A 23713-nucleotide genomic window follows, 5' to 3' on the forward strand; every position below is an offset into this window, starting at 1 on the left:
TCGTCCTCCAGCAGACATGTCTCCATGCGTCTATTGCTGCCTCGGGCATCTTATGGCCGTTCTCATGTGAGTCAAAGATTTTCGAATCGGACGAAAAACTGATAGTGAATTGTAACTTTCAGGGTCTCCTAATGACGATGGAACACTCAAATTGCGTCCCGATTCAATACATTGTCCTCCAGCAGACTGTCTCCATGGGTCTATTGCAGCCTCGGGCACCTTATTGCCGTTCAGCTGTGACTCAAAGATTTTCGAATCGGACGAAAAACTGATAGTGAATTGTAACGTTCAGGGCCTCCTAATGACGATGGAACACTCAAATTGCGTCCCGATTCAATACATCGTCCTCCAGCCGACTTGTCTCCATGGGTCTATTGCTGCCTCGGGCACCTTATGGCCGTTCTGATGTGAGTCAAAAGATTTTCGAATCGGACGAAAAACTGATAGTGAATTGTAAATTTCAGGGCGCCTAATGACGATGGATCACTCAAATTGCGTCCCGATTAAATACATCGTCCTCCAGCCGACTTGACTCCATGGGTCTATTGCTGCCTCGGGCACCTTATGGCCGTTCTGCTGTGAGTCTAGATTATCGAATGGGACAAAAAACTGATAGTGAATTGTAACGTTCAGGGCCTCCTAATGACGATGGATCACTCAAATTGCGTCCCGATTCAATACATCGTCCTAAAGCAGACTTGTCTCCATGGGTATATTGCTGCCTCGGGCACCTTATGGCCGTTCTGCTGTGAGTCTAGATTATCGAATGGGACGAAAAACTGATAGTAAATTGTAACGTTCAGGGTCTCCTAATGACGATGGATCACTCAAATTGCGTCCCGATTCAATACATCGTCCTCCAGCAGACTTGTCTCCACGGGTCGATTGCTGCCTCGGGCACCTAATGGCCGTTCTGCTGTGAGTCAAAGATTTTCGAATCGGACGAAAAACTGATAGTGAATTGTAACATTCAGGGCCACCTAATGACGATGGACCACGCAAATTGCGTCCCGAATCAATACATCGTCCTCCAGCCGAGTTGACTCCATGGGTCTATTGCTGCCTCGGGCACCTTATGGCCGTTCTGCTGTGAGTCTAGATGTCGAATGGGACGAAAAACTGATAGTGAATTGTAACGTTCAGGGCCACCTAATGACGATGGATCCCTCAAATTGCGTCCTGATTCAATACATCGTCCTCCAGCAGACTTGACTTCATGGGTCTATTGCTGCCTCGGGCACCTTATCGCCGTTCTGCTGTGAGTCAAAGATTTTCAAATCGGACGAAAAAATGATAGTGAATTGTAACTTTCAGGGCCACCTAATGACGATGGATCACTCAAATTGCGTCCCGATTCAATACATCGTACCCAGGCGACTTGTCTCCATGGGTCTATTGCTGCCTCGGGCACCTTATGGCCGTTCTGCTGTGAGTCTAGATGTCGAATGGGACGAAAAACTGATAGTGAATTGTAACGTTCAGGGCCACCTAATGACGATGGATCACTCAAATTGCGTCCTGATTCAATACATCGTCCTCCAGCAGACTTGACTTCATGGGTCTATTGCTGCCTCGGGCACCTTATCGCCGTTCTGCTGTGAGTCAAAGATTTTCGAATCGGACGAAAAAATGATAGTGAATTGTAACTTTCAGGGCCACCTAATGACGATGGATCACTCAAATTGCGTCCCGATTCAATACATCGTCCTCCAGCAGACTTGTCTCCATGGGTCGATTGCTGCCTCAGGCACCTTATGGCCGTTCTGCTGTGTGTCAAAGATTTTCGAATCGGACGAAAAACTGATAGTGATTTGTAACGTTCAGGGCCACCTAATGACGATGGACCACACAAATTGCGTCCCGATTCTGTACATCGTCCACTAGCCGACTTGACTCCATGGGACTATTGCTGCCTCGGGCACCTTATGGACGTTCTGCTGTGAGTCTAGATTATAGAATGGGATGAAAAACTGATAGTGAATTGTATCGTTCAGGGCCACCTAATGACGATGGATCACTCAAATTGCGTCCCGATTCAATACATCGTCCTCCAGCAGACTTGTCTCCATGGGTCTATTGCTGCCTCGGGCACATTATGGCAGGCCTGCTGTGACTCAAAGATTTTCGAATCGGACGAAAAAATGATAGTGAATTGTAACGTTCAGGGCCTCCTAATGACGATGGAACACTCAAATTGCGTCCCGATTCAATACATCGTCCTCCAGCAGACTTGTCTCCATGCGTCTATTGCTGCCTCGGGCACCTTATGGCCGTTCTGCTGTGAGTCAAAGATTTTCGAATCGGACGAAAAACTGATAGTGAATTGTAACGTTCAGGGCCACCTAATGACGATGGATCACTCAAACTGCGTCCCGATTCAATACATCGTCCTCCAGCCGACTTGACTCCATGGGTCTATTGCTGCCTTGGGCACCTTATGGCCGTTCTGCTGTGAGTCTAGATTATCGAATGGGACAAAAAACTGATAGTCAATTGTAACGTTCAGGGCTTCCTAATGACGATGGATCACTCAAATTGCGTCCCGATTCAATACATCGTCCTCCAGCAGACTTGTCTCCATGGGTCGATTGCTGCCTCGGGCACCTAATGGCCGTTCTGCTGTGAGTCAAAGATTTTCGAATCGGACGAAAAACTGATAGTGAATTGTAACATTCAGGGCCACCTAATGACGATGGACCACGCAAATTGCGTCCCGATTCAATACATCGTCCTCCAGCCGAGTTGACTCCATGGGTCTATTGCTGCCTCGGGCACCTTATGGCCGTTCTGCTGTGAATCTAGATTATCGAATGGGACGAAAAACTGATAGTGAATTGTAACGATCAGGGCCACCTAATGACGATGGATCACTCAAATTGCGTCCCGATTCAATACATCGTCCCCAGCCGACTTGACTCCATGGGACTATTGCTGCCTCGGGCACCTTATGGCCGTTCTGCTGTGAGTCTAGATTATCGAATGGGATGAAAAACTGATAATGAATTGTAACGTTCAGGGCCACCTAATGACGATGGATCACTCAAATTACGTCCCCTTCAATACATCGTCCTCCAGCAGATTTGTCTCCATGGGTCTATTGCTGCCTCGGGCACCTTATGGCAGGCCAGCAGTGACTCAAAGATTTTCGAATCGGACGAAAAACTGATAGTGAATTGTAACGTTCAGGGCCTCCTAATGACGATGGAACACTCAAATTGCGTCCCGATTCAATACATCGTCCTCCAGCAGATTTGTCTCCATGCGTCTATTGCTGCTTCGGGCACCTTATGGCCGTTCTGCTGTGAGTCAAAGATTTTCGAATCGGACGAAAAACTGATAGTGAATTGTAACGTTCAGGGCCACCTAATGACGATGGATCACTCAAATTGCGTCCCGATTCAATACATCGTCCTCCAGCCGACTTGACTCCATGGGTCAATTGCTGCCTCGGGCAGCTTATGGCCGTTCTGCTGTGAGTCTAGATTATCGAATGGGACGAAAAACTGATAGTGAATTGTAACGTTCAGGGCCTCCTAATGACGGTGGATCACTCAAATGGCGTCCCGATTCAATACATCGTACTCCAGCAGACTTGTCTCCATGGGTCTATTGCTGCCTCGGGCACCTTATGGCCGTTCTGCTGTGAGTCTAGATTATCGAATGGGACGAAAAACTGATAGTGAATTGTAACGTTCAGGGCCTCTTAATGACGATGGAACACTCAAATTGCGTCCCGATTCAATACATCGTCCTCCAGCAGACTTGTCTCCATGCGTCTATTGCTGCCTCGGGCACCTTATGGCCGTTCTGCTGTGAGTCAAAGATTTTCGAATCGGACGAAAAACTGATAGTGAATTGTAACGTTCAGGGCCACCTAATGACGATGGATCACTCAAATTGCGTCCCGATTCAATACATCGTCCTCCAGCCGACTTGACTCCATGGGTCAATTGCTGCCTCGGGCACCTTATGGCCGTTCTGCTGTGAGTCTAGATTATCGAATGGGACAAAAAACTGATAGTGAATTGTAACGTTCAGGGCCTCCTGATGACGATGGATCACTCAAATTGCGTCCCGATTGAATATATCGTCCTCCAGCAGACATGTTTCCATGGGTCTATTGTTGCCTCGGGCACCTTATGGCCGTTCTGCTGTGAGTCAAAGATTTTCGAATGGGACGAAAAACTGATAGTGAATTGTAACTTTCAGGGCAACCTAATGACGATGGATCACTCAAATTGCGTCCCGATTCAATACATCGTACTCCAGCCGAGTTGACTCCATTGGTCTATTGCTGCCTCGGGCACCTTATGGCCGTTCTGCTGTGAATCTAGATTATCGAATGGGACGAAAAACTGATAGTGAATTGAAACGTTCAGGGCCACCTAATGACGATGGATCACTCAAATTGCGTCCCGATTCAATACATCGTCCCCAGCCGACTTGTCTCCATGGGTCTATTGCTACCTCGGGCACCTTATGGCCTTTCTGCTGTGAGTCTAGATTATCGAATGGGACGAAAAACTGATAGTGAATTGTAACGTTCAGGGCCACCTAATGACGATGGATCACTCAAATTGCGTCCTGATTCAATACATCGTCCTCCAGCAGACTTGACTTCATGGGTCTATTGCTGCCTCGGGCACCTTATGGCCGTTCTGCTGTGAGTCAAAGATTTTCGAATCGGACGAAAAACTGATAGTGAATTGAAACGTTCAGGGCCTCCTAATGACGAAGGAACACTCAAATTGCGTCCCGATTCAATACATCGTCCTCCAGCAGACTTGTCTCCATGGGTCTATTGCTGCCTCGGGCACCTTATGGCCGTTCTGCTGTGAGTCAAAGATTTTCGAATCGGACGATAAACTGATAGTGAATTGTAACATTCAGGGCCACCTAATGACGATGGACCACACAAATTGCGTCCCGATTCAGTACATCATCCTCCAGCCGACCTGACTCCATGGGTCTATTGCTGCCTCAGGCACCTTATGGCCGTTCTGCTGTGAGTCTAGATTATCGAATGGGACGAAAAACTGATAGTGAATTGTAACGTTCAGGGCCACCTAATGACGATGGATCACTCAAATTGCGTCCCGATTGAATATATCGTCCTCCAGCAGACTTGTTTCCATGGGTCTATTGTTGCCTCGGGCACCTTATGGCCGTTCTGCTGTGAGTCAAAGATTTTCGAATCGGACGAAAAACTGATAGTGAATTGTAACGTTCAGGGCTTCCTAATGACGATGGATCACTCAAATTGCGTCCCGATTCAATACATCGTCCTCCAGCCGACTTGTCTCCATGGGTCTATTGCTGCCTCGGGCACCTTATGGCCGTTCTGCTGTGAGTCTAGATTATCGAATGGGACAAAAAACTGATAGTGAATTGTAACGTTCAGGGCCTCCTAATGACGATGGATCACTCAAATTGCGTCCCGATTCAATACATCGTCCTCCAGCAGACTTGTCTCCATGCGTCTATTGCTGCCTCGGGCACCTTATGGCCGTTCTGCTGTGAGTCAAAGATTTTCGAATCGGACGAAAAACTGATAGTGAATTGTAACGTTCAGGGCCACCTAATGACGATGGATCACTCAAATTGCGTCCCGATTCAATACATCGTCCTCCAGCCGACTTGACTCCATGGGTCTATTGCTGCCTCGGGCACCTTATGTCCGTTCTGCTGTGAGTCTAGATTATCGAATGGGACAAAAAACTGATAGTGAATTGTAACGTTCAGGGCCTCCTAATGACGATGGATCACTCAAATTGCGTCCCGATTCAATACATCGTCCTCCAGCCGACTTGACTCCATGGGTCTATTGCTGCCTCGGGCAACTTATGGCCGTTCTGCTGTGAGTCTAGATTATCGAATGGGACAAAAAACTGATAGTGAATTGTAACGTTCAGGGCCTCCTAATGACGATGGATCACTCAAATTGCGTCCCGATTGAATACATCGTCCTCCAGCAGACTTATCTCCATGGGTCGAATGCTGCCTCGGGCACCTAATGGCCGTTCTGCTGTGATTTTCGCATCGGACGAAAAACTGATAGTGAATTGTAACATTCAAGGCTACCTAATTACGATGGACCACACAAATTGCGTCCCGATTCAGTACATCAATCTCCAGCCGACCTGACTCCATGGGTCTATTGCTGCCTCAGGCACCTTATGGCCGTTCTGCTGTGAGTCTAGATTATCGAGTGGGACGAAAAACTGATAGTGAATTGTAACGTTCAGGGCCACCTAATGACGATGGATCACTCAAATTGCGTCCCGATTGAATATATCGTCCTCCAGCAGACATGTTTCCATGGGTCTATTGTTGCCTCGGGCACCTTATGGCCGTTCTGCTGTGAGTCAAAGATTTTCGAATGGGACGAAAAACTGATAGTGAATTGTAACTTTCAGGGCAACCTAATGACGATGGATCACTCAAATTGCGTCCCGATTCAATACATCGTCCTCCAGCCGACCTGACTCCTTGGGTCTATAGCTGCCTCGGGCACCTTATGGCCGTTCTGCTGTGAGTCAAAGATTTTCGAATCGGACGAAAAACTGATAGTGAATTGTAACGTTCAGGGCCACCTAATGACGATGGATCACTCAAATTGCGTCCCGATTCAATACATTGTCCTCCAGCAGACTGTCTCCATGGGTCTATTGCAGCCTCGGGCACCTTATGGCCGTTCAGCTGTGACTCAAAGATTTTCGAATCGGACGAAAAACTGATAGTGAATTGTAACGTTCAGGGCCTCCTAATGACGATGGAACACTCAAATTGCGTCCCGATTCAATACATCGTCCTCCAGCCGACTTGTCTCCATGGGTCTATTGCTGCCTCGGGCACCTTATGGCAGGCCTGCTGTGACTCAAAGATTTTCGAATCGGACGAAAAACTGATAGTGAATTGTAACGTTCAGGGCCTCCTAATGACGATGGAACACTCAAATTGCGTCCCGATTCAATACATCGTCCTCCAGCAGACTTGTCTCCATGGGTCTATTGCTGCCTCGGGCACCTTATGGCCGTTCTGCTGTGAGTCAAAGATTTTCGAATCGGACGAAAAACTGATAGTGAATTGTAACGTTCAGGGCCACCTAATGACGATGGATCACTCAAATTGCGTCCCGATTCAATACATCGTCCTCCAGCCGACTTGACTCCATGGGTCTATTGCTGCCTCGGGCAACTTATGGCCGTTCTGCTGTGAGTCTAGATTATCGAATGGGACAAAAAACTGATAGTGAATTGTAACGTTCAGGGCCTCCTAATGACGATGGATCACTCAAATTGCGTCCCGATTGAATACATCGTCCTCCAGCAGACTTATCTCCATGGGTCGAATGCTGCCTCGGGCACCTAATGGCCGTTCTGCTGTGAGTTAAAGATTTTCGAATCGGACGAAAAACTGATAGTGAATTGTAACATTCAGGGCCACCTAATGACGATGGACCACGCAAATTGCGTCCCGATTCAATACATCGTCCTCCAGCCGAGTTGACTCCATGGGTCTATTGCTGCCTCGTGCACCTTATGGCCGTTCTGCTGTGAATCTAGATTATCGAATGGGACGAAAAACTGATAGTGAATTGAAACGTTCAGGGCCACCTAATGACGATGGATCACTCAAATTGCGTCCCGATTCAATACATCGTCCCCAGCCGACTTGTCTCCATGGGTCTATTGCTGCCTCGGGCACCTTATGGCCGTTCTGCTGTGAATCTAGATTATCGAATGGGACGAAAAACTGATAGTGAATTGTAACGTTCAGGGCCACCTAATGACGCTGGATCACTCAGATTGCGTCCTGATTCAATACATCGTCCTCCAGCAGACTTGACTTCATGGGTCTATTGCTGCCTCGGGCACCTTATGGCCGTTCTGCTGTGAGTCAAAGATTTTCGAATCGGACGAAAAACTGATAGTGAATTGAAACGTTCAGGGCCTCCTAATGACGATGGAACACTCAAATTGCGTCCCGATTCAATACATCGTCCTCCAGCAGACTTGTCTCCATGGGTCTATTGCTGCCTCGGGCACCATATGGCCGTTCTGCTGTGAGTCAAAGATTTTCGAATCCGACGAAAAACTGATAGTGAATTGTAACATTCAGGGCCACCTAATGACGATGGAACACACAAATTGCGTCCCAATTCAGTACATCAATCTCCAGCCGACCTGACTCCATGGGTCTATTGCTGCCTCAGGCACCTTATGGCCGTTCTGCTGTGATTCTAGATTATCGAATGGGACGAAAAACTGATAGTGAATTGTAACGTTCAGGGCCACCTAATGACGATGGATCACTCAAATTGCGTCCCGATTGAATATATCGTCCTCCAACAGACTTGTTTCCATGGGTCTATTGTTGCCTCGGGCACCTTATGGCCGTTCTGCTGTGAGTCAAAGATTTTCGAATGGGACGAAAAACTGATAGTGAATTGTAACGTTCAGGGCCTCCTAATGACGATGGAACACTCAAATTGCGTCCCGATTCAATACATCGTCCTCCAGCAGACTTCTCTCCATGCGTGTATTGCTGCCTCGGGCACCTTATGGCCGTTCTGCTGTGAGTCAAAGATTTTCGAATCGGACGAAAAACTGATAGTGAATTGTAACGTTCAGGGCCACCTAATGACGATGGATCACTCAAATTGCGTCCCGATTCAATACATCGACCTCCAGCCGACTTGCCTCCATGGGTCTATTGCTGCCTCGGGCACCTTATGGCCGTTCTGCTGTGAGTCTAGATTATCGAATGGGACAAAAAACTGATAGTGAATTGTAACGTTCAGGGCCTCCTAATGACGATGGATCACTCAAATTGCGTCCCGATTCAATACATCGTCCTCCAGCAGACTTGTCTCCAAGGGTCTATTGCTGCCTCGGGCACCTTATGGCCGTTCTGCTGTGAGTCTAGATTATCGAATGGGACGAAAAACTGATAGTGAATTGTAACGTTCAGGGCCACCTAATGACGATGGATCTCTCAAATTGCGTCCCGATTCAATACATCGTCCTCCAGCCGACTTGACTCCATGGGTCTATTGCTGCCTCGGGCACCTTATGGCCGATCTGCTGTGAGTCTAGATTGTCGAATGGGACGAAAAACTGATAGTGAATTGTAACGTTCAGGGCCTCCTAATGACGATGGATCACTCAAATTGCGTCCCGATTCAATACATCGTCCTCCAGCAGACTTGTCTCCATGGGACGAATGCTGCCTCGGGCACCTAATGGCCGTTCTGCTGTGAGTTAAAGATTTTCGAATCGGACGAAAAACTGATAGTGAATTGTAACATTCAGGGCCACCTAATGACGATGGACCACGCAAATTGCGTCCCGATTCAATACATCGTACTCCAGCCGAGTTGACTCCATTGGTCTATTGCTGCCTCGGGCACCTTATGGCCGTTCTGCTGTGAATCTAGATTATCGAATGGGACGAAAAACTGATAGTGAATTGAAACGTTCAGGGCCACCTAATGACGATGGATCACTCAAATTGCGTCCCGATTCAATACATCGTCCCCAGCCGACTTGTCTCCATGGGTCTATTGCTACCTCGGGCACCTTATGGCCTTTCTGCTGTGAGTCTAGATTATCGAATGGGACGAAAAACTGATAGTGAATTGTAACGTTCAGGGCCACCTAATGACGATGGATCACTCAAATTGCGTCCTGATTCAATACATCGTCCTCCAGCAGACTTGACTTCATGGGTCTATTGCTGCCTCGGGCACCTTATGGCCGTTCTGCTGTGAGTCAAAGATTTTCGAATCGGACGAAAAACTGATAGTGAATTGAAACGTTCAGGGCCTCCTAATGACGATGGAACACTCAAATTGCGTCCCGATTCAATACATCGTCCTCCAGCAGACTTGTCTCCATGGGTCTATTGCTGCCTCGGGCACCTTATGGCCGTTCTGCTGTGAGTCAAAGATTTTCGAATCGGACGATAAACTGATAGTGAATTGTAACATTCAGGGCCACCTAATGACGATGGACCACACAAATTGCGTCCCGATTCAGTACATCATCCTCCAGCCGACCTGACTCCATGGGTCTATTGCTGCCTCAGGCACCTTATGGCCGTTCTGCTGTGAGTCTAGATTATCGAATGGGACGAAAAACTGATAGTGAATTGTAACGTTCAGGGCCACCTAATGACGATGGATCACTCAAATTGCGTCCCGATTGAATATATCGTCCTCCAGCAGACTTGTTTCCATGGGTCTATTGTTGCCTCGGGCACCTTATGGCCGTTCTGCTGTGAGTCAAAGATTTTCGAATCGGACGAAAAACTGATAGTGAATTGAAACGTTCAGGGCCTCCTAATGACGATGGATCACTCAAATTGCGTCCCGATTCAATACATCGTCCTCCAGCCGACTTGTCTCCATGGGTCTATTGCTGCCTCGGGCACCTTATGGCCGTTCTGCTGTGGGTCTAGATTATCGAATGGGACAAAAAACTGATAGTGAATTGTAACGTTCAGGGCCTCCTAATGACGATGGATCACTCAAATTGCGTCCCGATTCAATACATCGTCCTCCAGCAGACTTGTCTCCATGCGTCTATTGCTGCCTCGGGCACCTTATGGCCGTTCTGCTGTGAGTCAAAGATTTTCGAATCGGACGAAAAACTGATAGTGAATTGTAACGTTCATGGCCACCTAATGACGATGGATCACTCAAATTGCGTCCCGATTCAATACATCGTCCTCCAGCCGACTTGACTCCATGGGTCTATTGCTGCCTCGGGCACCTTATGTCCGTTCTGCTGTGAGTCTAGATTATCGAATGGGACAAAAAACTGATAGTGAATTGTAACGTTCAGGGCCTCCTAATGACGATGGATCACTCAAATTGCGTCCCGATTCAATACATCGTCCTCCAGCAGACTTATCTCCATGGGTCGAATGCTGCCTCGGGCACCTAATGGCCGTTCTGCTGTGAGTTAAAGATTTTCGAATCGGACGAAAAACTGATAGTGAATTGTAACATTCAGGGCCACCTAATGACGATGGACCACGCAAATTGCGTCCCGATTTAATACATCGTCCTCCAGCCGAGTTGACTCCATTGGTCTATTGCTGCCTCGTGCACCTTATGGCCGTTCTGCTGTGAATCTAGATTATCGAATGGGACGAAAAACTGATAGTGAATTGAAACGTTCAGGGCCACCTAATGACGATGGATCACTCAAATTACGTCCCGATTCAATACATCGACCCCAGCCGACTTGTCTCCATGGGTCTATTGCTGCCTCGGGCACCTTATGGCCGTTCTGCTGGGAGTCTAGATTATCGAATGGGACGAAAAACTGATAGTGAATTGTAACGTTCAGGGCCACGCTGGATCACTCAGATTGCGTCCTGATTCAATACATCGTCCTCCAGCAGACTTGACTTCATGGGTCTATTGCTGCCTCGGGCACCTTATGGCCGTTCTGCTGTGAGTCAAAGATTTTCGAATCGGACGAAAAACTGATAGTGAATTGAAACGTTCAGGGCCTCCTAATGACGATGAAACACTCAAATTGCGTCCCGATTCAATACATCGTCCTCCAGCAGACTTGTCTCCATGGGTCTATTGCTGCCTCGGGCACCTTATGGCCGTTCTGCTGTGAGTCAAAGATTTTCGAATCCGACGAAAAACTGATAGTGAATTGCAACATTCAGGGCCACCTAATGACGATGGAACACACAAATTGCGTCCCAATTCAGTACATCAATCTCCAGCCGACCTGACTCCATGGGTCTATTGCTGCCTCAGGCACCTTATGGCCGTTCTGCTGTGAGTCTAGATTATCGAATGGGACGAAAAACTGATAGTGAATTGTAACGTTCAGGGCCACCTAATGACGATGGATCACTCAAATTGCGGCCCGATTGAATATATCGTCCTCCAACAGACTTGTTTCCATGGGTCTATTGTTGGTTCGGGCACCTTATGGCCGTTCTGCTGTGAGACAAAGATTTTCGAATGGGACGAAAAACTGATAGTGAATTGTAACGTTCAGGGCCTCCTAATGACGATGGAACACTCAAATTGCGTCCCGATTCAATACATCGTCCTCCAGCAGACTTGTCTCCATGCGTGTATTGCTCCTCGGGCACCTTATGGCCGTTCTGCTGTGAGTCAAAGATTTTCGAATCGGACGAAAAACTGATAGTGAATTGTAACGTTCAGGGCCACCTAATGACGATGGATCTCTCAAATTGCGTCCCGATTCAATACATCGTCCTCCAGCCGACTTGACTCTATGGGTCTATTGCTGCCTCGGGCAACTTATGGCCGTTCTGCTGTGAGTCTAGATTATCGAATGGGACGAAAAACTGATAGTGAATTGTAACGTTCAGGGCCTCCTAATGACGATGAAACACTCAAATTGCGTCCCGATTGAATATATCGTCCTCCAACAGACTTGTTTCCATGGGTCTATTGCTGCCTCGGGCACCTTATGGCCGTTCTGCTGTGAGTCTAGATTATCGAATGGGACGAAAAACTGATAGTGAATTGTAACGTTCAGGGCCACCTAATGACGATGGATCTCTCAAATTGCGTCCCGATTCAATACATCGTCCTCCAGCCGACTTGACTCCATGGGTCTATTGCTGCCTCGGGCACCTTATGGCCGATCTGCTGTGAGTCTAGATTGTCGAATGGGACGAAAAACTGATAGTGAATTGTAACGTTCAGGGCCTCCTAATGGCGATGGATCACTCAAATTGCGTCCCGATTCAATACATCGTCCTCCAGCCGACTTGACTCCATGGGTCTGTTGCTGCCTCGGGCACCTTATGGCCGTTCTGCTGTGAGTCTAGATTATCGAATGGGACGAAAAACTGATAGTGAATTGTAACGTTCAGGGCCTCCTAATGACGATGGATCACTCAAATTGCGTCCCGATTCAATACATCGTCCTCCAGCAGACTTGTCTCCATGGGTCGAATGCTGCCTCGGGCACCTAATGGCCTTTCTGCTGTGAGTTAAAGATTTTCGAATCGGACGAAAAACTGATAGTGAATTGTAACATTCAGGGCCACCTAATGACGATGGACCACGCAAATTGCGTCCCGATTCAATACATCGTCCTCCAGCCGAGTTGACTCCATTGGTCTATTGCTGCCTCGGGCACCTTATGGCCGTTCTGCTGTGAATCTAGATTATCGAATGGGACGAAAAACTGATAGTCAATTGTAACGTTCAGGGCTTCCTAATGACGATTGATCACTCAAATTGCGTCCCGATTCAATACATCGTCCTCCAGCAGACTTGTCTCCATGGGTCGATTGCTGCCTCGGGCACCTAATGGCCGTTCTGCCGTGAGTCAAAGATTTTCGAATCGGACGAAAAACTGATAGTGAATTGTAACATTCAGGGCCACCTAATGACGATGGACCACGCAAATTAAGTCCCGATTCAATACATCGTCCTCCAGCAGAGTTGACTCCATGGATCTATTGCTGCCTCGGGCACCTTATGGCCGTTCTGCTGTGAATCTAGATTATCGAATGGGACGAAAAACTGATAGTGAATTGTAACGATCAGGGCCACCTAATGACGATGGATCACTCAAATTGCGTCCCGATTCAATACATCGTCCCCAGCCGACTTGACTCCATGGGACTATTGCTGCCTCGGGCACCTTATGGCCGTTCTGCTGTGAGTCTAGATTATCGAATGGGATGAAAAACTGATAATGAATTGTAACGTTCAGGGCCACCTAATGACGATGGATCACTCAAATTACGTCCCCTTCAATACATCGTCCTCCAGCAGACTTGTCTCCATGGGTCTATTGCTGCCTCGGCACCTTATGGCAGGCCTGCTGTGACTCAAAGATTTTCGAATCGGACGAAAAACTGATAGTGAAATGTAACGTTCAGGGCGACCTAATGACGATGGAACACTCAAATTGCGTCCCGATTCAATACATCGTCCTCCAGCAGACTTGTCTCCATGCGTCTATTGCTGCTTCGGGCACCTTATGGCCGTTCTGCTGTGAGTCAAAGATTTTCGAATCGGACGAAAAACTGATAGTGAATTGTAACGTTCAGGGCCACCTAATGACGATGGATCACTCAAATTGCGTCCCGATTCAATACATCGTCCTCCAGCCGACTTGACTCCATGGGTCTATTGCTGCCTCGGGCACCTTATGGCCGTTCTGCTGTGAGTCTAGATTATCGAATGGGACAAAAAACTTATAATGAATTGTAACGTTCAGGGCCTCCTAATGACGGTGGATCACTCAAATTGCGTCCCGATTCAATACATCGTCCTCCAGCAGACTTGTCTCCATGGGTCTATTGCTGCCTCGGGCACCTTATGGCCGTTCTGCTGTGAGTCTAGATTATCGAATGGGACGAAAAACTGATAGTGAATTGTAACGTTCAGGGCCTCCTAATGACGATGGAACACTCAAATTGCGTCCCGATTCAATACATCGTCCTCCAGCAGACTTGTCTCCATGCGTCTATTGCTGCCTCGGGCACCTTATGGCCGTTCTGCTGTGAGTCAAAGATTTTCGAATCGGACGAAAAACTGATAGTGAATTGTAACGTTCAGGGCCACCTAATGACGATGGATCACTCAAATTGCGTCCCGATTCAATACATCGTCCTCCAGCAGACTTGTCTCCATGGGTCGAATGCTGCCTCGGGCACCTAATGGCCTTTCTGCTGTGAGTTAAAGATTTTCGAATCGGACGAAAAACTGATAGTGAATTGTAACATTCAGGGCCACCTAATGACGATGGACCACGCAAATTGCGTCCCGATTCAATACATCGTCCTCCAGCCGAGTTGACTCCATTGGTCTATTGCTGCCTCGGGCACCTTATGGCCGTTCTGCTGTGAATCTAGATTATCGAATGGGACGAAAAACTGATAGTGAATTGTAACTTTCAGGGCCACCTAATGACGATGGATCACTCAAATTGCGTCCTGATTCAATACATCGTCCTCCAGCAGACTTGACTTCATGGGTCTATTGCTGCCTCGGGCACCTTATGGCCGTTCTGCTGTGAGTCAAAGATTTTCGAATCGGACGAAAAACTGATAGTGAATTGAAACGTTCAGGGCCTCCTAATGACGATGGAACACTCAAATTGCGTCCCGATTCAATACATCGTCCTCCAGCAGACTTGTCTCCATGGGTCTATTGCTGCCTCGGGCACCTTATGGCCGTTCTGCTGTGAGTCAAAGATTTTCGAATCGGACGAAAAACTGATAGTGAATTGTAACGTTCAGGGCCACCTAATGACGATGGATCACTCAAATTGCGTCCTGATTCAATACATCGTCCTCCAGCAGACTTGACTTCATGGGTCTATTGCTGCCTCGGGCACCTTATGGCCGTTCTGCTGTGAGTCAAAGATTTTCGAATCAGACGAAAAAATGATAGTGAATTGTAACTTTCAGGGCCACCTAATGACGATGGATCACTCAAATTGCGTCCCGATTCAATACATCGTCCTCCAGCAGACTTGTCTCCATGGGTCGATTGCTGCCTCGGGCACCTTATGGCCGTTCTGCTGTGAGTCAAAGATTTTCGAATCGGACGAAAAACTGATAGTGATTTGTATCGTTCAGGGCCACCTAATGACGATGGACCACACAAATTGCGTCCCGATTCTGTACATCGTCCACTAGCCGACTTGACTCCATGGGACTATTGCTGCCTCGGGCACCTTATGGCCGTTCTGCTGTGAGTCTAGATTATAGAATGGGATGAAAAACTGATAGTGAATTGTATCGTTCAGGGCCACCTAATGACGATGGATCACTCAAATTGCGTCCCGATTCAATACATCGTCCTCCAGCCGACATGTCTCCATGGGTCTATTGCTGCCTCGGGCACATTATGGCAGGCCTGCTGTGACTCAAAGATTTTCGAATCGGACGAAAAAATGATAGTGAATTGTAACGTTCAGGGCCTCCTAATGACGATGGAACACTCAAATTGCGTCCCGATTCAATACATCGTCCTCCAGCAGACTTGTCTCCATGCGTCTATTGCTGCCTCGGGCACCTTATGGCCGTTCTGCTGTGAGTCAAAGATTTTCGAATCGGACGAAAAACTGATAGTGAATTGTAACGTTCAGGGCCACCTAATGACGATGGATCACTCAAATTGCGTCCCGATTCAATACATCGTCCTCCAGCCGACTTGACTCCATGGGTCTATTGCTGCCTCGGGCACCTTATGGCCGATCTGCTGTGAGTCTAGATTATCGAATGGGACAAAAAACTGATAGTCAATTGTAACGTTCAGGGCTTCCTAATGACGATGGATCACTCAAATTGCGTCCCGATTCAATACATCGTCCTCCAGCAGACTTGTCTCCATGGGTCGATTGCTGCCTCGGGCACCTAATGGCCGTTCTGCCGTGAGTCAAAGATTTTCGAATCGGACGAAAAACTGATAGTGAATTGTAACATTCAGGGCCACCTAATGACGATGGACCACGCAAATTAAGTCCCGATTCAATACATCGTCCTCCAGCAGAGTTGACTCCATGGATCTATTGCTGCCTCGGGCACCTTATGGCCGTTCTGCTGTGAATCTAGATTATCGAATGGGACGAAAAACTGATAGTGAATTGTAACGATCAGGGCCACCTAATGACGATGGATCACTCAAATTGCGTCCCGATTCAATACATCGTCCCCAGCCGACTTGACTCCATGGGACTATTGCTGCCTCGGGCACCTTATGGCCGTTCTGCTGTGAGTCTAGATTATCGAATGGGATGAAAAACTGATAATGAATTGTAACGTTCAGGGCCACCTAATGACGATGGATCACTCAAATTACGTCCCCTTCAATACATCGTCCTCCAGCAGACTTGTCTCCATGGGTCTATTGCTGCCTCGGCACCTTATGGCAGGCCTGCTGTGACTCAAAGATTTTCGAATCGGACGAAAAACTGATAGTGAAATGTAACGTTCAGGGCGACCTAATGACGATGGAACACTCAAATTGCGTCCCGATTCAATACATCGTCCTCCAGCAGACTTGTCTCCATGCGCCTATTGCTGCTTCGGGCACCTTATGGCCGTTCTGCTGTGAGTCAAAGATTTTCGAATCGGACGAAAAACTGATAGTGAATTGTAACGTTCAGGGCCACCTAATGACGATGGATCACTCAAATTGCGTCCCGATTCAATACATCGTCCTCCAGCCGACTTGACTCCATGGGTCTATTGCTGCCTCGGGCACCTTATGGCCGTTCTGCTGTGAGTCTAGATTATCGAATGGGACAAAAAACTTATAATGAATTGTAACGTTCAGGGCCTCCTAATGACGGTGGATCACTCAAATTGCGTCCCGATTCAATACATCGTCCACCAGCAGACTTGTCTCCATGGGTCTATTGCTGCCTCGGGCACCTTATGGCCGTTCTGCTGTGAGTCTAGATTATCGAATGGGACGAAAAACTGATAATGAATTGTAACGTTCAGGGCCTCCTAATGACGATGGAACACTCAAATTGCGTCCCGATTCAATACATCGTCCTCCAGCAGACTTGTCTCCATGCGTCTATTGCTGCCTCGGGCACCTTATGGCCGTTCTGCTGTGAGTCAAAGATTTTCGAATCGGACGAAAAACTGATAGTGAATTGTAACGTTCAGGGCCACCTAATGACGATGGATCACTCAAATTGCGTCCCGATTCAATACATCGTCCTCCAGCAGACTTGTCTCCATGGGTCGAATGCTGCCTCGGGCACCTAATGGCCTTTCTGCTGTGAGTTAAAGATTTTCGAATCGGACGAAAAACTGATAGTGAATTGTAACATTCAGGGCCACCTAATGACGATGGACCACGCAAATTGCGTCCCGATTCAATACATCGTCCTCCAGCCGAGTTGACTCCATTGGTCTATTGCTGCCTCGGGCACCTTATGGCCGTTCTGCTGTGAATCTAGATTATCGAATGGGACGAAAAACTGATAGTGAATTGTAACTTTCAGGGCCACCTAATGACGATGGATCACTCAAATTGCGTCCTGATTCAATACATCGTCCTCCAGCAGACTTGACTTCATGGGTCTATTGCTGCCTCGGGCACCTTATGGCCGTTCTGCTGTGAGTCAAAGATTTTCGAATCGGACGAAAAACTGATAGTGAATTGTAACGTTCAGGGCCACCTAATGACGATGGATCACTCAAATTGCGTCCCGATTCAATACATCGTCCTCCAGCAGACTTGTCTCCATGCGTCTATTGCTGCCTCGGGCACCTTATGGCCGTTCTGCTGTGAATCTAGATTATCGAATGGGACGAAAAACTGATAGTGAATTGTAACTTTCAGGGCCACCTAATGACGATGGATCACTCAAATTGCGTCCTGATTCAATACATCGTCCTCCAGCAGACTTGACTTCATGGGTCTATTGCTGCCTCGGGCACCTTATGGCCGTTCTGCTGTGAGTCAAAGATTTTCGAATCGGACGAAAAACTGATAGTGAATTGAAACGTTCAGGGCCTCCTAATGACGATGGAACACTCAAATTGCGTCCCGATTCAATACATCGTCCTCCAGCAGACTTGTCTCCATGGGTCTATTGCTGCCTCGGGCACCTTATGGCCGTTCTGCTGTGAGTCAAAGATTTTCGAATCGGACGAAAAACTGATAGTGAATTGTAACGTTCAGGGCCACCTAATGACGATGGATCACTCAAATTGCGTCCTGATTCAATACATCGTCCTCCAGCAGACTTGACTTCATGGGTCTATTGCTGCCTCGGGCACCTTATGGCCGTTCTGCTGTGAGTCAAAGATTTTCGAATCAGACGAAAAAATGATAGTGAATTGTAACTTTCAGGGCCACCTAATGACGATGGATCACTCAAATTGCGTCCCGATTCAATACATCGTCCTCCAGCAGACTTGTCTCCATGGGTCGATTGCTGCCTCGGGCACCTTATGGCCGTTCTGCTGTGAGTCAAAGATTTTCGAATCGGACGAAAAACTGATAGTGATTTGTATCGTTCAGGGCCACCTAATGACGATGGACCACACAAATTGCGTCCCGATTCTGTACATCGTCCACTAGCCGACTTGACTCCATGGGACTATTGCTGCCTCGGGCACCTTATGGCCGTTCTGCTGTGAGTCTAGATTATAGAATGGGATGAAAAACTGATAGTGAATTGTATCGTTCAGGGCCACCTAATGACGATGGATCACTCAAATTGCGTCCCGATTCAATACATCGTCCTCCAGCCGACATGTCTCCATGGGTCTATTGCTGCCTCGGGCACATTATGGCAGGCCTGCTGTGACTCAAAGATTTTCGAATCGGACGAAAAAATGATAGTGAATTGTAACGTTCAGGGCCTCCTAATGACGATGGAACACTCAAATTGCGTCCCGATTCAATACATCGTCCTCCAGCAGACTTGTCTCCATGCGTCTATTGCTGCCTCGGGCACCTTATGGCCGTTCTGCTGTGAGTCAAAGATTTTCGAATCGGACGATAAACTGATAGTGAATTGTAACGTTCAGGGCCACCTAATGACGATGGATCACTCAAATTGCGTCCCGATTCAATACATCGTCCTCCAGCAGACTTGTCTCCATGGGTCGAATGCTGCCTCGGGCACCTAATGGCCTTTCTGCTGTGAGTTAAAGATTTTCGAATCGGACGAAAAACTGATAGTGAATTGTAACATTCAGGGCCACCTAATGACGATGGACCACGCAAATTGCGTCCCGATTCAATACATCGTCCTCCAGCCGAGTTGACTCCATTGGTCTATTGCTGCCTCGGGCACCTTATGGCCGTTCTGCTGTGAATCTAGATTATCGAATGGGACGAAAAACTGATAGTGAATTGTAACTTTCAGGGCCACCTAATGACGATGGATCACTCAAATTGCGTCCTGATTCAATACATCGTCCTCCAGCAGACTTGACTTCATGGGTCTATTGCTGCCTCGGGCACCTAATGGCCGTTCTGCTGTGAGTCAAAGATTTTCGAATCGGACGAAAAACTGATAGTGAATTGAAACGTTCAGGGCCTCCTAATGACGATGGAACACTCAAATTGCGTCCCGATTCAATACATCGTCCTCCAGCAGACTTGTCTCCATGGGTCTATTGCTGCCTCGGGCACCTTATGGCCGTTCTGCTGTGAGTCAAAGATTTTCGAATCGGACGAAAAACTGATAGTGAATTGTAACGTTCAGGGCCACCTAATGACGATGGATCACTCAAATTGCGTCCTGATTCAATACATCGTCCTCCAGCAGACTTGACTTCATGGGTCTATTGCTGCCTCGGGCACCTTATGGCCGTTCTGCTGTGAGTCAAAGATTTTCGAAACAGACGAAAAAATGATAGTGAATTGTAACTTTCAGGGCCACCTAATGACGATGGATCACTCAAATTGCGTCCCGATTCAATACATCGTCCTCCAGCAGACTTGTCTCCATGGGTCGATTGCTGCCTCGGGCACCTTATGGCCGTTCTGCTGTGAGTCAAAGATTTTCGAATCGGACGAAAAACTGATAGTGATTTGTATCGTTCAGGGCCACCTAATGACGATGGACCACACAAATTGCGTCCCGATTCTGTACATCGTCCACTAGCCGACTTGACTCCATGGGACTATTGCTGCCTCGGGCACCTTATGGCCGTTCTGCTGTGAGTCTAGATTATAGAATGGGATGAAAAACTGATAGTGAATTGTATCGTTCAGGGCCACCTAATGACGATGGATCACTCAAATTGCGTCCCGATTCAATACATCGTCCTCCAGCCGACATGTCTCCATGGGTCTATTGCTGCCTCGGGCACATTATGGCAGGCCTGCTGTGACTCAAAGATTTTCGAATCGGACGAAAAAATGATAGTGAATTGTAACGTTCAGGGCCTCCTAATGACGATGGAACACTCAAATTGCGTCCCGATTCAATACATCGTCCTCCAGCAGACTTGTCTCCATGCGTCTATTGCTGCCTCGGGCACCTTATGGCCGTTCTGCTGTGAGTCAAAGATTTTCGAATCGGACGAAAAACTGATAGTGAATTGTAACGTTCAGGGCCACCTAATGACGATGGATCACTCAAACTGCGTCCCGATTCAATACATCGTCCTCCAGCCGACTTGACTCCATGGGTCTATTGCTGCCTCGGGCACCTTATGGCCGATCTGCTGTGAGTCTAGATTATCGAATGGGACAAAAAACTGATAGTCAATTGTAACGTTCAGGGCTTCCTAATGACGATGGATCACTCAAATTGCGTCCCGATTCAATACATCGTCCTCCAGCAGACTTGTCTCCATGGGTCGATTGCTGCCTCGGGCACCTAATGGCCGTTCTGCCGTGAGTCAAAGATTTTCGAATCGGACGAAAAACTGATAGTGAATTGTAAGATTCAGGGCCACCTAATGACGATGGACCACGCAAATTAAGTCCCGATTCAATACATCGTCCTCCAGCAGAGTTGACTCCATGGATCTATTGCTGCCTCGGGCACCTTATGGCCGTTCTGCTGTGAATCTAGATTATCGAATGGGACGAAAAACTGATAGTGAATTGTAACGATCAGGGCCACCTAATGACGATGGATCACTCAAATTGCGTCCCGATTCAATACATCGTCCCCAGCCGACTTGACTCCATGGGACTATTGCTGCCTCGGGCACCTTATGGCCGTTCTGCTGTGAGTCTAGATTATCGAATGGGATGAAAAACTGATAATGAATTGTACCGTTCAGGGCCACCTAATGACGATGGATCACTCAAATTACGTCCCCTTCAATACATCGTCCTCCAGCAGACTTGTCTCCATGGGTCTATTGCTGCCTCGGCACCTTATGGCAGGCCTGCTGTGACTCAAAGATTTTCGAATCGGACGAAAAACTGATAGTGAAATGTAACGTTCAGGGCGACCTAATGACGATGGAACACTCAAATTGCGTCCCGATTCAATACATCGTCCTCCAGCAGACTTGTCTCCATGCGTCTATTGCTGCTTCGGGCACCTTATGGCCGTTCTGCTGTGAGTCAAAGATTTTCGAATCGGACGAAAAACTGATAGTGAATTGTAACGTTCAGGGCCACCTAATGACGATGGATCACTCAAATTGCGTCCCGATTCAATACATCGTCCTCCAGCCGACTTGACTCCATGGGTCTATTGCTGCCTCGGGCACCTTATGGCCGTTCTGCTGTGAGTCTAGATTATCGAATGGGACAAAAAACTGATAATGAATTGTAACGTTCAGGGCCTCCTAATGACGGTGGATCACTCAAATTGCGTCCCGATTCAATACATCGTCCTCCAGCAGACTTGTCTCCATGGGTCTATTGCTGCCTCGGGCACCTTATGGCCGTTCTGCTGTGAGTCTAGATTATCGAATGGGACGAAAAACTGATAGTGAATTGTAACGTTCAGGGCCTCCTAATGACGATGGAACACTCAAATTGCGTCCCGATTCAATACATCGTCCTCCAGCAGACTTGTCTCCATGCGTCTATTGCTGCCTCGGGCACCTTATGGCCGTTCTGCTGTGAGTCAAAGATTTTCGAATCGGACGAAAAACTGATAGTGAATTGTAACGTTCAGGGCCACCTAATGACGATGGATCACTCAAATTGCGTCCCGATTCAATACATCGTCCTCCAGCCGACTTGACACCATGGGTCTATTGCTGCCTCGGGCAACTTATGGCCGTTCTGCTGTGAGTCTAGATTATCGAATGGGACGAAAAACTGATAGTGAATTGTAACGTTCAGGGCCTCCTAATGACGATGAAACACTCAAATTGCGTCCCGATTGAATATATCGTCCTCCAACAGACTTGTTTCCATGGGTCTATTGCTGCCTCGGGCACCTTATGGCCGTTCTGCTGTGAGTCTAGATTATCGAATGGGACAAAAAACTGATAGTGAATTGTAACGTTCAGGGCCTCCTAATGACGATGGATCACTCAAATTGCGTCCCGATTCAATACATCGTCCTCCAGCAGACTTGTCTCCAAGGGTCTATTGCTGCCTCGGGCACCTTATGGCCGTTCTGCTGTGAGTCTAGATTATCGAATGTGACGAAAAACTGATAGTGAATTGTAACGTTCAGGGCCACCTAATGACGATGGATCTCTCAAATTGCGTCCCGATTCAATACATCGTCCTCCAGCCGACTTGACTCCATGGGTCTATTGCTGCCTCGGGCACCTTATGGCCGATCTGCTGTGAGTCTAGATTGTCGAATGGGACGAAAAACTGATAGTGAATTGTAACGTTCAGGGCCTCCTAATGGCGATGGATCACTCAAATTGCGTCCCGATTCAATACATCGTCCTCCAGCCGACTTGACTCCATGGGTCTGTTGCTGCCTCGGGCACCTTATGGCCGTTCTGCTGTGAGTCTAGATTATCGAATGGGACGAAAAACTGATAGTGAATTGTAACGTTCAGGGCCTCCTAATGACGATGGATCACTCAAATTGCGTCCCGATTCAATACATCGTCCTCCAGCAGACTTGTCTCCATGGGTCGAATGCTGCCTCGGGCACCTAATGGCCTTTCTGCTGTGAGTTAAAGATTTTCGAATCGGACGAAAAACTGATAGTGAATTGTAACATTCAGGGCCACCTAATGACGATGGACCACGCAAATTGCGTCCCGATTCAATACATCGTCCTCCAGCCGAGTTGACTCCATTGGTCTATTGCTGCCTCGG

This window comes from Schistocerca cancellata, chromosome 2 (assembly GCF_023864275.1).
Source record: "Schistocerca cancellata isolate TAMUIC-IGC-003103 chromosome 2, iqSchCanc2.1, whole genome shotgun sequence".
Taxonomy (NCBI): Eukaryota; Metazoa; Arthropoda; class Insecta; order Orthoptera; family Acrididae; genus Schistocerca; species Schistocerca cancellata.